The sequence below is a fragment of the Mandrillus leucophaeus genome, unplaced genomic scaffold (assembly GCF_000951045.1).
Source record: "Mandrillus leucophaeus isolate KB7577 unplaced genomic scaffold, Mleu.le_1.0 Scaffold297, whole genome shotgun sequence".
NCBI lineage: Eukaryota > Metazoa > Chordata > Mammalia > Primates > Cercopithecidae > Mandrillus > Mandrillus leucophaeus.
Genome location: NW_012103109.1, coordinates 1,779,548 through 1,792,531, shown reverse-complemented (window position 1 = coordinate 1,792,531; position 12,984 = coordinate 1,779,548). Strand labels below are relative to the sequence as shown.

Below are 12,984 nucleotides of genomic sequence, written 5' to 3'. Positions count from 1 at the left end.
TCTTTAAATCACTGTATCTTTATTATTTATTTATTTATTCTTTGAGACAGGGTCTTGCTCTGCTGCCCAGGCTGGAGTGCAGTGGCATGATCTTGGCTCACTGCAACCTCCACCTCCCAGGTTCAAGCAATTCTGTTCTCATGCCTCAGCCTCCCGAGTAGCTGGGACCACAGGTGTGCACTACCATGCCTAGCTTAGTTTTATATTTTTCACCATGTTGGCCAGGATGGTCTTGAATTCCTGGCCTCAAGTGATCCACTTGCCTCGACCTCCCAAAGTGTTGGGATTACGGGTATGAGCTACTGTACCCAGCCTTTTATTTATTTATTTATTTAATTTACAGAGACAAGATCTTGCTCTGTTACCCAGGCTGGAGGGCAGTGGTGCAATCATAGCTCAGTGCAAACCTGAACTCCTGGGCTCAAGTGATCTTCCTGCCTTAGCCTCCCGAGTAGCTGGGACTGCAGGTATGTGCCACCACACCTGGCTAATTAAAATTTTTTGTTGTTGTTGCACAGATGGAGTCTCACTATGTTTTCCAGGCTGGTCTCCAACTACTGGCCTCAAGTGATCGTCCCACCTTAGCCTCCCACTGTGCTGGAATTATACAGGTATGAGCCACTGAGCCTGGCCAAATCATAACTTTAAATGAAGGAACAAAGCTAGATGATAAGAAAATGTTCTATTTGTGTAGCTCTATCATTTATAAAGTATTTGTGATTTTAATACATTACCTCATTTACTCCTCAAACATGTCACAGAATGCATTTGTGTTGACAGTAAAGACTGAAATGCCTAATTTACTGACAAAGTGCATCCTCAGACATTACCTCATTTGGTGCTCACAACTGCTGTGAGTTAATATTAGTGCAAGCAAGGAAACTGAGGCCCAGGGGCCCTCCCTGTGCCAGGCCCTGGTAAGGCTCTAGGAATACAGAGAAGCAAGGCACCCATCCATCTTATAAGCTGTTTGCAGAGCTGGATGGATTCTAATCACTTCAGCCTTGATACTTCAGCCTTACAGAAGCTCCATAAGGCCTCTCTGCTCAACCATAAGAGACTTAAAGAAATCTGCATTCGGTCAGGTGTGGTGGCTCACGCCTGTAGTCCCAGCACTCTGGGAGGCCGAGGCGGGCGGATCACGAGGTCAGGAGATCGAGACCATCCTGGCAAACACAAGTGAAACCGCATCTCTACTGAAAATACAAAAAAATTAGCCAGGCGTGGTGGTGGGCGCCTGTAGTCCCAGCTTCTAGGGAGGCTGAGGCAGGAGAATGGCGTGAACCTGGGAGGTGACGGAGCTTGCAGTGAGCGGAGATCGCACCACTGCACTCCAGCCTGGGCGACAGAGCAAGACTCTGTCTCAAAAAAAACAAAAACAAAAGAAACCTGCATTCCTCTTATAAGCTCTTTTGTGGCAAAGTGCTGATTTCTCTTGCGATTTCAGTGCAACATCCAGAATTTCTATGTAGAGTCAATAAATAGACTGATGGGTGATATTAATGATAGATGGAGGGAAAGGAACTATGTTTTCTAAATTGGGAAAAATATCCTTGGCTATAATCTACTTGGCATTTTCCATTATCCCACTATTTAGAAGGTATATTTGTCAACATCATTGACAAGAATGAGCAAGTACTTTATTAACATGATCAGAATAGAGGAGAGAACTGCAGCCAGGATATTTGGAACCTGAGAAGCTAATGTCTACAGTGTGAATACAGGTCAGGCCACACAAGGAGCAGGAAGGGGTTGGAGGCTCAGCTAGCACTGTGGAAAGCCTCCTCTATGGCCCATAGTGGGGCACAGGGTGTTCAGGCCCCAGGGAAACTCCTCAGGGCAGAGTGTCTGGCACAGCATCCAGCAGAGAAAGCTCAATAAATGCCTGCTGAATTCTGAATTTTTCTCATTCTCTGAATGAGAAAAAAGAACATTTCCCAGCTGTGAGGACTCTAGCACAATCACATAATTCTAGGAATATTGTATGTCCCTCAATTTTTAGGAAATAGTAATGACATAATTGGATACATGAGAAAAAGTAATAGGATGCCAAACAATATATGTAGAAATTTACTAAAATTTGACTGGGTGCTGTGGCGCACACCTGTAATCCCAGCACTTTGGGAGGCCAGGTGGGTGGATCACTTGAGTTCAGGAATTTGAGACCAGCCTGGGCAACATGTTGAAACACTATCTCTACAGCAAACACAAAAATTAGCTGGGTGTGATGTAGTCTCAGTTACTGGGAAGACTGAGGTGGGAGGATCACTTGAGTCTAGGAGGTGGAGGCTGCAGTGAGCCCAGATCCTACCACTGCAATCCAGCCTGGGCGACAGAGTAAGACTGTCTCAAAAAACAAAAAAAGCAAGAAATTTGCTAACATGTATAATTCCATGTTAAGTGACTAAAACAAAGAGCAGAACAATATGTACAATATGCTACCAGTTATATAAAAAAGAAAGAAAAAAACATAGATGCACACACATTTGCTGGGACACACATAAAAGATCTCTGAAAAAATATACAAGATACTAGTAACATTGACTGCTTCCTGGGAGGAAGTTTTCCACTCTTTACCATGTTGTACCTTTTGAATGTTATAACACATGAATGCATTATCTGTCAAAAGTAAATAAATACCTCTACTGGACAGACTACCCAGTTTCTCCAACAAATTACACGGAAAAGAAGAAAAGAAAAGGGGATCTGTAGCTTAAAAGAGACATAAATGGTAGAACAATAAATCAGAATGTCTAATCCTTACTTGAATCCTAATTCAAAGAAATTAAGCTTAAGGAGAAAAACACTTATGCCATTTTTAAACAACTGGAAATTTGAACAATGATGATGTTTGATGATATTAAAGGATTAGTGTTAATTTTTCAAAGAGTAATAATGGGTGTTTAATAAAGGAGTCTTTACGTTTAAGAATTATCATGGAAATATTTATAGATGCAACTATATGTTTGGGATTTATTTCAAAATTAATGTGAGCTGGGAAAAGTAGCTAGGAAGACAGAGTAAATGTGAGTGGTTATGAGTTGATTATTGTTAAAGCTGGTGATGGGTTTTGTGGGGCATGGAGGTTCACTATCTGATTCTCTCTACTTCTGTATGTCTTTAAAATTCCCAGAATAAAAAGCTAATAAATGAACGAGTGATTATTTAGCAATATGACAAACAGTCCTGCTAGTCACCAAGGCCTAAGCTCACCCCAACTTTCAGCTGCGATCAAGCCTCTACTGTCCCTGGGCTGATGAGTTGCCTGTGGAAAATAAATGTGAGGCTGCTGCCAGCTACTGCAATTCTGGCAAGAGTTTAGGTCACGCAAATATCAACAAGAAAACTTTATCACTCACTCCAAAAATAAACGAAAAGAAACAGAGAAATTAGTTTTGGAAGGCCTCCTTTCATTAATGTGGAAGGTAAGCGCTGGCTGCACGTACAAACGGGTGTGATGACTTGTACCTGCGGCCCTGTAAAGTGTCTTTCCCAAACCCATAAGCAATTTTTGTCACTCTCCTTGGGAGTGTTTCTCAAGTTCTCCAAATGACTTTATCACTTTCAGGGTCTGAACAGACAGGACCTCAAGGCAGAAAACCAATTAAGTCAACTCTTCAACTCAGTTAATATTTCTAAAATGTTCAACACATGGAAAGGAGCCATATGAATGACACAAACATGACTGGAAACCTCTGTCTGCCTCCCAGAGCTTCGATTCCTGCACTGGGGTCTTTCAAACTCAGGTACCAAATGGCTCCCTCCGAGGGGAAAAACTAGTCCTGCCAGATGCCCCTGGCTACATTACTTTGTGTTCGACTCTTAAATTTAACTTAAACTACTTTTATCCAACTATTATTTATTACACTATTTCTTAAAATGCACAAGCAGTACAAATAGTACTCAGTATGGTGCATAAACTTCCTTTGGCACTTTTACAATTACAGAGATCCAAGCACATTTATAAAAACAAAATTACTCAAATAGTAAAATTCAGATGAGCTACATTAACGTAATGAGACTAATGCCATTTTTCAGACCTGAAATACCTGCAGACGATGTCAGTGTGGTCCTGCCTACTCCTGGGCAGGTTCTATGGATCCTGAGAGCCTACACTTCCAGGTACAGTGTGACATGTCCATTCTCACACTCCTTTTCTCACTGGGACCACTACTACAGCCTTCATTTACACAGTGCTGTGTGGTATCATTTGACTTCACTTGATGCTCTCACATCTTTTCTGCACTAAGTCCATCTATATATTTTTCTCTATAGCAGGGTTTACCTGGCTTCGATTCATCAGAAATTCACATACAAATGGGGGAGGCATTGAGACTGTGTGGGTGGACCTTGATATTATAATTAGGTATCCCAACATTCCAGGACAGGCTTATAAAACATTTCCAATTATCATTAACACGAAACCAAAAAGTCTGAGTTTGTAATCTAATGAGAACCCAAGGAACCTCAAGGACGTATCCTTAGCCCTGGATTAGGAAATCCATAGCACAAAATGAATGTGGTGGTGGTACAGGAAGAAAGCAAAAAGTGTGGTGGGGACTCGGATGAGAGGTCACGCTGTATCTCAGAAGCCATCTGGGCCATTACCGGGCATACTAAATCATGGACTTAGTAAGTTTAAGTGCATGCTTCCAAAGAACTTATGTGTAAATACCACTGAAGAGCCTTACTTAATTCCAGCAGGTTGCTGAGGTCTTACCTCAGACCCCTCCCACTCCTCAGTCCTTAAGAACTAAAACATGGCACTTCAGACATGACAAATCTAGACTTCAGGAGTCAAAGAACAATTTCCAATATCAGTTCACCTCACTATAAGGTGCTACAACTGCCTATCAACATTGTGTAGTCTGTACCACCTAAAAAACTGGGCGCAAAGCCCCACCAAATGCTGCTGCGGTTAGGTTAACTTAACTAAATCAATGGCCTGGTTTTGTAGCAAAAGAGTAACCAGGATTGTTTAAGGAAACTGCAAAAGAGGAACCTCTCCTTGAGTAGAATCCTCTACTTTAGGCCCTCCCAAACAGCATAATTCAATGGCCAGTAACTCAACCTTTTTAGTAAGCTAAATATGTCCTGGTTAGAACGTGCTCTTTAACCTGAGATACTGATCTTCCAACATTTTTGGTGCTAAAATATTTTTTTTTTTTTTTTTTTTTTGAGAGAGTTTTGCTCTGTCACCCAGGACAAGATTGACCCAGTACAGTGGGTCAATCTTGGCTCACTGCAACCTCTGCCTCCCGGGTTCAAGCAATTCTCCTGCTCCAGCTTCCCGAGTAGCTGGGATTGTGAGTGTGCACCACCATGCCCAGCTAATATTTTGTATTTTTAATGGAGATGGGGTTTCATCATGCTGGCCAGGCTGGTCTCGAACTCCTGGTCTCAAGTGATCCGCCTGCCTCGACCTCCCAAAGTACTGGGATTATAGGTGTGAGCCACCACGCCCAGGCTAAAATATCTTTTTAGATGACAGGGATATTGTATTTCCTTTTGTTGTTGTTGTAGTTGTTGTTGTTGTTATTTTGAGACAGTCTTGCTCTGTCGCCTAGGCTGGAGTGCAGTGGTGCGATCTTGGCTCATGGCAGCCTCTGCCTCCTGGGTTCAAGTGATTCTCCTGCCTCAGCCTCCCAAGCAGCTGGGATTACAGGCACATACCACCATTCCCAGCTAATTTTTATATTTTTAGTACAGACGGTGTTTCACCATGTTGGTCAGGCAGGTCTGGAACTCCTGACCTCAGGTGATCCGCCCTCCTCGGCCTCCCAAAGTGCCGGGACTACAGGCGTGAGCCACCAACCCCTGCTGTATTTCCTTATTTGAAAGAATCAGAATGTAGCAATCCATGTTGGACTTCCTGATTTTTGTTTTTTATGGTCCTCATTGACATGACTAAGTAAACAGTACACAAACACATGCCTACAGTGACTGTGCACACAGGGAGGCAATCTTTCAGAGCTTCTCTTTTATCCAAGATAAAATAAGAGGATGAGGCAGGAAAATCGCTTGAACCCGGGAAGTAGAGGTTGCAGTGAGCCGAGATTGCACCACTGCACTCTAGCCTGGAAAAAGTGGAACTGATACCACCACCTCCTCCTCCTCACCTTATGTAACAGAGTATCTGTGGTACAATTGACTAATAATGTGGGTACTCAGCAATGAGCAAAGGCCAGAAGGTAAGAACTCTAGATTAGACTAATAGACTAAAGATTACATTCAATTTCCAGGTGGCTCTAAACCAGACTCAGAGGTAAATAAAAGCAAGATGAAGGTTAAGACACATTCAAAGGAAAGACGAAAAAAAAAAAAAAAAACAAGAGGCAAGATCTGGGAGCCACTGAAGACTATAAGACCATGTTTAAATCAGTGTAGTTATTTAAAACACAAGCCTAGCCATAGAAAATTCAAATACAAAGAACCTTGAAAACTTTCTTCTTAGAGTCAGCATCAGTGGAAACCTTTGTTAGCGAGGCCAGGTCAGGCTCAGATCTTGGAAATTTAAAGTGGTTTGGAGATCTTGGGAAATACTTCCAAGCACAGCAACAAAATTATGTGCGGGCTTGGGGAAGACGCTTTACAGATGAGCAGGTGTGAGAGCTGGTTTTTCCTGGGGTGAGAGAAAAGAAGGGGTGAGACACTTCAAGCTACCCAAACAGAAAGTGTTGTGACAAAGGGCAGGCTTCCTCTTGGATGCCCAAAGGCAGGACAAGTGGAGTGATGTTGTAGTACAGTAGACGGGATGAGACGCAACAGAGATGCCGGAAATGAGGCCAGGCACAGTGGCTCACGCCTGTAATCCCAGCACTTTGGGAGGCTGAGGCAAGAGGGTCATCTGACGTCAGGAGTTTGAGACCAGCATAGTGAAACCCTGTCTCTACCAAAAATACAAAATTAGCTGGGTGTGGCGGTGTGCGCCTGTAATTCCAGCTACTTGAGAGGCTGAGGCAGGAAAATCGCTTGAACCCGGGAAGCAGAGGTTGCAGTGAGCCGAGATCTCACCACTGCCCTCTAGCCTGGGCAACAAGAGCGAGACTCTGTCTCCAAAAAAAAAAAAAAAAAAAGGAAAAGAATGAAAAAAGATCCTGGAAATGTGACTTGGGGAGGCCAGGAAGCTTCTCTGGAGAATAGAGAGCAAACAGCAAACTTTCCCTGGAAATGCTAGCACATTCTGCACAGATGGCAAGGCGAAGGGCCCAAGGACCAATGCGTTCCTCACTCGCCAGTGCCCCAGCTCTCCCTTCACGGCTGACCTTTAGAAGCTCCCCTGCACCTCCCCCAGCCTCTCACAGAAAAGAAAAATATTTGCCTCCAAATATCCACAAGATCTTTAAGATCTCCAGCAAAGCTGCTGCCTAAATAAGACTGTTTTTTAGCATCCTTAGAAACATTAAACAGATATCTAAAATAGAAGGCCTTTATAAAAAATGACGTGGAAGCTCTTTTCACGCTGCCAAGAAATATTAAGTGAAAAAGGCAAGGTTCCAAATAGCATGTATACAGTGCGCTACCATTTCTGCAAAAAGGGGCGGTGTACAGAATATGTTAACGAATTTGCTTATAGATGTATAAAATCCCTTGAAAGGGATTTTCAGAGACCACTTCTGGAGGATGAAGAAATCACTAATGCTGGTTGCCTCTGAGGTTCAGGGGTCAGGGGTACACAGAGATGTATTTACTAGTTAACATGTTGTGCTTTTCAAATATTTTCTTTCATCATGTGAATGTATTGCCTATTTTTAAAAACTAAAATTTGAATTTAAAAATTTTTAAATTTCTAATAAAAACAATTTTAAAACAAAAAGTTTTTAAGCAACAAACCAAACTAATTTGTTAATCTTGTCAACTATGTTCCTGGCACACACCAGATGCTGAATTTGTTGAACTTAATGAACCTTCACTTAAAGACAACAAAAGAAAATCAGAAACCAGGCAAATCCAAGGGTACCAATGTTCCACTTCGCTAAAAAGCTCTTCACCTGTCTACTATTTATTGTGAAAGATCAGACAATGGGTCGGTGTGTAACAAGCCCCTCACCCAACTGGCCCCAGTCCACAAGCTTCAGGGGTAACGGTGGAGCTTATCATCTGTCCACACCAACCATTTTACAAACAGAAAACATTCAATCCAAAACCACGATGCCCTGAACAAGACAACAAAAAATAAATCTGCAGATATGAAAATAATCCTGAAAGCAGATAATGTAGCACCTGTATGGTATCAACACAGAAACAGCGGCACAGGGCTTAAAAATGTCCTAATCATGCACTGGCCAAAGAGGCTGAACCATGAAAAGCTGCTATAAAATCCTGACACCAGACAAATTTAAGAGGCACCCTGAACTTCTCATTGCTCTGTTCCTGGGGATAACTTAGCCCAAGATGAAACAGAAAGGCTTAAGTACCTCATGCCCCACATCATCTATACTCTGAAACTGGTCATGGAGTATTCAAAACTCACAATGCAATAAAAATAGGAATACTGTAAGTTGTAGGTCATGGTAGAAATTCTGCCACACAAAATTCAATTATATTGGAAATATCTCTCTGCTGAGGCTTTTAAAGGAGCCAGATTTTAGGCAAAAAAATAAGACAGACTCTACCCCTGTCTCCCATAAGATCAAAGAAAGTATTTCCTGCTTGGGGCAGGAGCTCTGAACAAGGGCAGTGAGAACCACTACAAAGGTTATGGGTCCTGCCAGAGATGACCAGGAGAAGGTGTAAATGCTCAAAGCAACGAGTAACAGCGAATGAGAAGCCCTTCCACCAAAATGTTGAGAAAAGAGAGTGAGAAAGAGAGAAAGGGGCCCTTATTAATACACAAGCAGAGAAATGAAAACTATTATTCTAAAATGGCTGATCTCTAGAACAGCTTAAACAAAAACCAAAATTCAGAATCAACTCAAGAAAAACAAAGCATAAGAAGGTGCGATTTAATGAAGTGATAATCTTTGGTTCAATCTAGAAAACAAGTAAAAACAGAAGAGAAAATCAAAGGTGACTGGATTCCTGCTAAAAATGAAAGTGGCAGGCATCTTTTCATCAAAAGGGAATTGGCTGGCACAGTGAGAGTGGCTATTTGTCAGACCTGTGAAGGCGATAAAGGAAATGAAGGTGAGAGTAAAAAGGAAAGAAAGTGAATGACCCTGACTAAAATGAGAGGAAAAAGACCATTCCATTGTACTTGCCATCTGGTTTATTTCAAGCTTTGGAAAAGAACAAGAAAAACGCAGATAAACCAGTGAACCAGCTAGATTGCCAGCACGGATCAGTCACACACTTCTGCTTCTGCCAGGCCAGGCAGGCGCTGCTGGTGCTCCCCCTACTCGAATGACTAAGTAACTTGCTTAAATGCAGTTGACACACGATCCCTGAACTTCCGAAAAGCACTTAATACAGTGGCTCATAAAATCTTAATCTAAAAATGTTCATCCATTTAGAATCAAGCTGCATCACACGCATCGCTCGGGAGGAGGGCTGCAGAGAGGGAATACATATTTGGAAGAACACCATGGACGTGGTATCATCCAGGACTTTACCATTTCGAGGGATTCCCACCCCTCGCTGCCCGCTTTTAAAGATAATTTTAAAAGGTTCAGAGCCTAAGAAGAATGTAACTGCAAGTGGGGAACTAACATAGAAACTGAATTACCTGAATCAGAAAAATAAGTAAGATATATGCAACGTGACTTGGAATCCCCTTGAAGCTGTCTGTGTTAAAATGAAATCTGGAATATGTTTAATGAATTGGGGGGTCGCGGGAAGGGGAATGGGGAAAAATTAGCTCTTGATAGAGTATTGGGTGGTGGATATGAAGAAAAATGTATAAAAAGGCAACAGAATATCATATCTAGCAAATCTATTGTGCTTACCCTGTGCCAGGTACTGTTCTAAATGCTTCAGATGTAGTAACTCCATGCCCTTCTCAAAGCAACCTTCTAACATAAGTATCATTATTATTTCTGTTTTAGAGGTGAGGAAACAGCGGCACAGAGAGGTTAAGTAGCTTGCCCAAGGTTGCACAGCTAGTAAGAGGCAGGGCTAGGATTCAAATCCAGGCACTCAGGCACCAAAATCTGTCCCCCTAACCCCTCTGGGCTCCCCTAGAACTTAAAACACTGAGAATAGGCAAACTAAGCTTAGAGTGAAGTAAGTCATGCACTGGCTAGATCTAAAGTCAAGAGATCAACCCTTAGTCATGGGCCTGTGATGACCAGCCAGCCCTGTGACCACCTCAGGCCTCAGTTTCCTGACCTGTGCATTGAGGAGACTGAATTAGAGTCTATCTAATTAGATTTAGATAGAGATGAGCTCTATCCAACGTGCCTTCAGCTCTAAAATGTCACAAGTCCGTGCTGACTACCAGCTGTATATGGATTGGTCTGCTTTCTGACTAGATATTCAAAGATTAATTCATCCTAAAACACACAGCAAGTTGTGTTAAGATTCCTTCTCTGCCTCCTGACCTTTAGAAGATTATTATGTTCTCTCTATTCAGGCAAATGACAGAGGGTAGTGAAGGATTTCTCTTTTGGACTCTGCTTAATGGGGCTGTAAGGAAACGGCCTTCGAAAAGCTCTGGGCACAGGTCTTGATGACTCTGCCAAACCTGCAGTCTCTCCAGGTCCCTCTATGGAGCCTGTTCTTGGAACCTGCCTTTGGATTTGGTTGCTGGAATGCAGGTGAAACTGACAAACTGGAGGTCGAGCAACCAAACTAGAGGGATTGGGAAGATTAAGACAGTGGTCCATGGTAGTTCAAATTAAGGAGTTTCATGGCGGCTAAACAAACCTCTATCTTTTTGTATAATCCAGTCTCTTTGCTAACACCCATTCTTGAGAGCTGAAACCTCAAAATTCATTATGGGTGAATTTAATAGCCACTTGGAACCTAATCGACCCCCAGAAGTACTATCCTCAAGCTAGGCATTAAAAGCCACTTAGAGTGCATCTGTGGGTAGAGAAGGCCCTTACAGATGGGTCATGCAGTCCTCCCTTGGGAGTCCTAAGCATCCCGCACAGGTGGCTGTCATCCGGCCACTGCTTGGACATTGCCAAGGTCGAGGCGCTAGCTGCCTGGCCTGGCAGGCAGCCTCCTGCGCTGCTGGACAGCTCTAGATGTGGGAAAAGCTCACGAAGCGCCTAGAACAGTGCCGGTCGCCAGGCTGAACTCGGTAAATGTGCTTCCAAATGGGTCAAAAGCTGCCTCCCTAGAACTTAAACCCACTGGTCCTGGGTGCGCCCCTGAAGCCCCGAAACACAGAGGTCTCTCGGTTATCTCGGGTTGTAATCAGGACCCTCGGCCCTCTCCTCCCAGGTGCGGATCCCGGACCTTCTTCCCCAAGCCTGAACCGGAAGACCCCTCCCCAGACCCCAGAAGCCCCAGGAGTGAGCACCAATGGGGGAATGGCAGCCAGAGAGGCCGCGGTTGGGATTATCCCCAACCTCGGTTTCCCGGGCACGAGGGGACAAAGGGCCTCAGGAAGGCGTATCCCCCGCCGCGATCTGGGCTGTCCCCGCCACTGGGCAAGCCAGCCCTCTAGACCCCCACGGCGCCATATGACAGACCCCCGAGGATCCCCTCAGGCTGCGGCGTGATGGGCCGAGCTACGCCGGGGAACTCGGGGCTCGGAGATTCGGTTCGACGGGACCGGCGTGCGATCCCTGCTCCGCGGAGCTCGCTCGGCCGTGGCTTTACCTGCGTGTGATTGACTACAGGTGCTCAGCTCGCCCCCAGTCTGGTTCCTGCAGCTTCCCGGCTACCGGCGGCGCTCATGGATATACAGCCGGAACCCCTGGCCAGTGCAGCTCCCGCCGCTACCGGCCCCGCCCAAGTAACTGCCGCCACGCCCCTGACGACCGCTTCTGCCACGCCCCCAACCGCGGAAACCGCTTGTTCATTGGGCAGTTTAGCCGCTTCTCCACTTGCCCCGCGCGCTCATGGCATTACGAGGGAATCCACTGGTCAGCGAAGCTGCTCCTCAGAGTGGAGGCGGGATTCTTAGGGGAGAGCTCCTCAACAATTGGCTACATTTGACGGCTTTAGTCCAGGGACCCAGACGCTATTGGATAAGGCCAGCCCGGAGTGGGCGGGGAAAGGGGAGGAGGGCTTGAAGATGGGTAGTGTTTGCTGTCGATGGGGGCGGGGTGAAGAGAGGCGTAATTGTGACCGCAAGCTGCTTTAGAGGGCTGGGTAAGGTCAGGTGTCGACTGGGGCTCAGAGGAATGAGGTCGGCCGGTAGCTCAGCTGCGGGGCTCTGATGGGTCCAGGCCGACTGACTGACTCACGTATACTCAAATTTCGCAGGGGGTGAAATTTGAGGTCATATCCCGGGAGAGAGGAAGAAGGGTCGTGAGTCACCGAACCCCAAGGAGAGGAAAAGATGTGGAGGCAGCGACCTATGGCCTCTTCCAGCTCCGGACGGGGGATGGGGACGCTCTGGGCAATATGGGCCTCAGTTATTGTCCCACTGCCCTTTCAACCCTTAAGCAACCCAGTTGGAGGCCGCCTGGAAGAATGTAGCCTTTGAACTAGGGCCTGAAATTGGGGCTCCTACCAGTTGTGTGGGCTTGGGAAAGTCACTTACCTTCCTGCATGCTCCCTGATTTCTTCACTTGGCAACTGAGGGTAGCAATAGTAGTTGATGAGAAGATTAAATAAACTCTGATAAACGCCAACAGTGGCTGGCACTCAACAGGCATTCAATGAAGGGTGATTCTTCACCCATCACCCACTCACCTCATCCGGCTGGGAAACTAGGCCCATTTCTAAAATTCTATGAGCCTGAAACTGCTTTTGCAGTGGCATGTCGTGTACCAAGAATAGAACACTTGAGCGACTTGAAATGCAACCCCTGTAGGGCAGAGAAGGCCACCCTACCAAGGTCCCATAGGGCTGGGAGACAGGGAGCACGGGATGAAGTGAGAGGAGCGATTTAGTCAGAGAAGGGAAGTGGTGTTTGTTGCCATGTAA

General features: G+C 45.0%; 1 protein-coding gene across 2 annotated transcripts in view; it reads right to left on the bottom strand.

The window, feature by feature from the left end:
• Window positions 1–12,122, bottom strand: part of ABHD2 (abhydrolase domain containing 2) — a 126,532-nt gene extending 114,410 nt beyond the window's left edge. Inside the window, exons 1-2 of one of the 2 annotated variants that reach the window (XM_011986313.1) lie at window positions 11,710–11,878; window positions 9,885–9,974 (exon numbers count right to left, since the gene is read on the bottom strand). The gene's annotated coding sequence lies outside the window, so the exon portion shown is untranslated. Of the gene's footprint in view, window positions 1–9,884; window positions 9,975–11,709 lie in introns of both variants that reach the window. The other variant, XM_011986311.1, reaches the window with a different exon arrangement.
• Between the last annotated feature and the right edge of the window lie 862 nt (window positions 12,123–12,984).